Below are 4070 nucleotides of genomic sequence, written 5' to 3' on the forward strand. Positions count from 1 at the left end.
ACTACCGATTGAACGGTCGCATTGAGGTCTTCGGAGTGGACGCGCGTTATTCGGCCCCCTCGGGGGCTGGGTCGTCGCGCGATCGCGAAGATGACCGAAATCGGCCGTTTAGAGGAAGTAAAAGTCGTAACAAGGTTTCCGTAGGTGAACCTGCGGAAGGATCATTAGAGACGGGCCCGCGGTACCGGCAGCACTTGCCGGTCTCGCGCGCGCCTAATCCGACCCCGTGGCCGCGTGCGCTCGCGACTAGCTCGCCGACCGCCCGCGCGCCGCGACCCCCGACCGAGCGTCGACCGAAAGATGGTTAACGTCGAAAGACCATACGGGCCCCGCCGTGCGTCCGCGCACGGCGCGTGGCCGGTAGAAGTTTCGTCGACAAAAAAAAAACACCCGACCCCGAACAGCGGATCACTTGGCTCGTGGATCGATGAAGACCGCAGCTATCTGCGCGTCGTCGTGTAATCCGCAGGTTATACGAACATCGACCAGTCGAACGCACATTGCGGCCTCGGTGACCCGCGGGTCCCGGGCCACGCCTGTCTGAGGGTCGTATACCGGATACTCGGCCAGACCGATGCGCCGCCGGCAGGCGTCCGACGGCGGCGGCAGTCCTCCCGGGGACTGTCCGCCCGCCCGTCGGCCGCTCCGGTGGTGCGAGATTGGCGGTTCGACCGTGGAAAACCGCGCTCGCGCGGCCGCCTCCGGTCGTCCGCCCAAGTTGTGACGGCAAACAGTCACGGGTTCTCGCGTCGTCAAACGGCACGTCCCCGTCCGCCCGCCGCGCGAGAGCGCGGCCGGGTCGGCTGAGAGTCCACGGACCTCTCCGGCTTCCGAGACGCGGACGCGGACGGTCACCGTACGGGCGGAGCGCGGACCGCAGGCTGCCGTGTAATTTAAAAAAAAAAAAACCGATACGTTCCGACCTCAGATCAGGCGGGACTACCCGCCGGATTTAAGCATATTAATAAGCGGAGGAAAAGAAAACAACCGTGATTCCCTTAGTAGCGGCGAGCGAACAGGGAAAAGCCCATCGCCGAATCCCGCCGCGCACTTTTGTGTCGCGGCACCTATGGGAGTTGTGGCGTACGGGCCGGCCTCGTTGCCGGGGCGCACGTGACGGTCCAAGTCTCCCTTGAACGGGGCCATGGCCCGCAGATGGTGCCAGGCCAGTAGAGGCCGTCACAGCGTTCCGGGATCGGACCGCGCCTTCGAGTCGGGTTGCTTGAGAGTGCAGCCCGAAGTTGGTGGTAAACTCCATCTAAGGCTAAATACGGCCACGAGACCGATAGTTTACAAGTACCGTGAGGGAAAGTTGAAAAGAACTTTGAAGAGAGAGTTCATAAGAACGTGAAACTGTTCGGGTGTAAACGGACAGAGCCCGCGAGTCCCCGCCGGGCGAATTCACGGTCGGTCTAACCGCCGGCCGGATCTTTCGCTCGGTTAGCGGACGTCGCGACCCGTTGGGCGCCGGCCGAAGGGCTTGGGTGGCGTTCGTCGCGGCGGTTGCGTTTCGGCGTGACCGTTCGCGCCGAACCCTGGTGCTCCTGGTCGGCTCGCCCGACGGCAAGAACCGTCGACGCGGCCCCGTCGCAGGCGGGGTCCCGTCGGTCGGCGACGATTTCGGGCTACTTTCCGACCCGTCTTGAAACACGGACCAAGGAGTCTAACGTGTGCGCGAGTCAACGGTGATCTTACGAAAAACCACGTTTGGCGCAATGAAAGTGAACCGTTTACGGTGCGGACGATGGCCTAGCGACCGAACCCACCGGCGTTCAAAGTCGCGCTGGTCCGCAGTCCGGGGGCGTCTTCGCCAGGTCGGCTTCGGCCGTCCGAGGGCGCACCCTTAGCGCACACGTTGGTACCCGAAAGATGGTGAACTATGCCTGGCCAGGATGAAGTCAGGGGAAACCCTGATGGAGGTCCGCAGCGATTCTGACGTGCAAATCGATCGTCTGAGCTGGGTATAGGGGCGAAAGACTAATCGAACCATCTAGTAGCTGGTTCCATCCGAAGTTTCCCTCAGGATAGCTGGCGCCGATGTGTCCCGCCCGTTCGCGGGCGTACGGACGCCGGTGGGACTCCGCGCTGTACGGCGCGGTAACAACACGCTCGTAACACGGAGGATGTCTCATACGGTAAAGCGAATGATTAGAGGACATTGGGGCCGAAACGACCTCAACCTATTCTCAAACTATAAATGGGTGAGATCGCCGGCTTTACCTGGTACACCGCGTGAACCGCGTGCGAAGCCGGCGACGGAACCCTAGGCGCTTAGTGGGCCATTTTTGGTAAGCAGAACTGGCGCTGCGGGATGAACCGAACGCCGAGTTAAGGCGCCGAAATCGACGCGTATTCAGAGACCATGAAAGGCGTTGGTTGCTGATGACAGCAGGACGGTGGCCATGGAAGTCGGAATCCGCTAAGGAGTGTGTAACAACTCACCTGCCGAAGCAACTAGCTCTGAAAATGGATGGCGCTGGAGCGTCGTGCCTATACTCGGCCGTCGACGGCATAGTGGGGCCGGTCGTCGCTCGCGGCGGTCGGTCCCGGCAAGCCTCGACGAGTAGGATGGCGCGGCGGTGTGCGTCGAAGGGCAGGTCGCGAGACCGCCTGGAGCCGCCGTCGGTGCAGATCTTGGTGGTAGTAGCAAATACTCGAGAGGGGCCCTCGGGGGCTGCCGTGGAGAAGGGTTTCTTGTGAACAGCCGTTGTCCAAGAGTCAGTCGATCCTAAGCCCGGGGAGAGATCCTCGTACCACGGGCGAAGGCGTTTTCGAATCGCCCTTGGGGCGAGAGGGAATCCGGTTCGTATTCCGGAACCCGACGCGGAACCGCTCCCTAGTGTTCGGGGCTCTTTTGTCTCGTCTGGGTAACCAGAATGAACTCGAAGAAGCCGCCGGGGGATCTGGGTAGAGTTCTCTTTTCTCTGTGAGCGTTGTACGTCCCTGGAATCCTCTAGCCGGGCGATAGGGACGCGAGCGCGAAGAGCACCGCTCGTTGCGGCGGTGTCCGTGATCCCCACGCGGACCTTGAAAATTCGAGAGAGGGCCACGCGGAGTCTTCGCGTCGGTTCGTACCGATATCCGCAGCAGGTCTCCGAGGTGAGCAGCCTCTAGCCGCATAGAATAATGTAGGTAAGGGAAGTCGGCAAAACCGATCCGTAACTTCGGGATAAGGATTGGCTCTGAGGAGCGTGGCTGTCGGGTTCGGGTCGTCGTAGAAGCGTAGGCGGTTTTGGCGACACCCCGGCCGTCGCCCGCGCGCCCGGTCTTCGGACCGGGAGCCTCGAGGCGGCCGCGGGCCCGTCGCCGTCCGCCGACCGTGGAACCACCGAGCTTCGGTCGCTGGCCGCGTCGCGGCCGGCCGATCGCCTTGGTGTCGGTTCGCCGTCACCGGGCGGTCCGGCCGCCGCGGCGTCGGTCGCGTAGCCGGATCGACAGCCATGTAACGGTCAACTCAGAACTGGCACGGACCAGGGGAATCCGACTGTCTAATTAAAACAAAGCATCGCGATGGCCCGGGACGGGTGTTGACGCGATGTGATTTCTGCCCAGTGCTCTGAATGTCAACGTGAAGAAATTCAAGCAAGCGCGGGTAAACGGCAGGAGTAACTATGACTCTTTTAAGGTAGCCAAATGCCTCGTCATCTAATTAAGTGACGCGCATGAATGGATTAACGAGATTCTCACTGTCCCTATCTACTCGGGGTCGAAGAAAGTCCACCTTGTCGTGGTGACCCCGCCCGACCGGACACATGTCCGGCGCTAAGAGACTTTCAACTGTCCGGAGCAGGCCGACTCCGGACATCCACCCTTGGCGTACATGCAACCGTCGGCATAGCCCACCGGCGGCCAGAGGGACTTGGGCTAAAAGAGGGCGCTCCCCTCAAAATCTAATATGAACACAACAAAAAGAAAAGAAGATGATGTTACTGGTACAGAGGCCTCGGAAACCTCAGACCCGGCAGATGTGGGTGAGCTCGCCACATCGGTCGTCATCAATAGCTCGGATAATGTAAGCTGGAACACGGAAATGGATAAATTTGATATAACGGAAACGGACATTGAAAACA

The 4070-nt window shown here is 60.9% G+C and overlaps 1 non-coding gene and 1 pseudogene across 1 annotated transcript; both read left to right on the top strand.

Annotated features, from left to right (window-relative positions):
• The first annotated feature begins 392 nt into the window (after positions 1-392).
• On the top strand, positions 393-550 carry LOC132937584 (5.8S ribosomal RNA). The gene has a single exon (XR_009663708.1). It is a non-coding gene; the product is annotated as a 5.8S ribosomal RNA (ribosomal RNA).
• A 369-nt stretch (positions 551-919) lies between these two features.
• Positions 920-3726, top strand: LOC132937759 (large subunit ribosomal RNA; annotated as a pseudogene).
• The last annotated feature ends 344 nt before the right edge of the window (positions 3727-4070 follow it).

The sequence above is a fragment of the Metopolophium dirhodum genome, chromosome 1, assembly GCF_019925205.1.
Source record: "Metopolophium dirhodum isolate CAU chromosome 1, ASM1992520v1, whole genome shotgun sequence".
In the NCBI taxonomy this organism is placed as follows: domain Eukaryota; kingdom Metazoa; phylum Arthropoda; class Insecta; order Hemiptera; family Aphididae; genus Metopolophium; species Metopolophium dirhodum.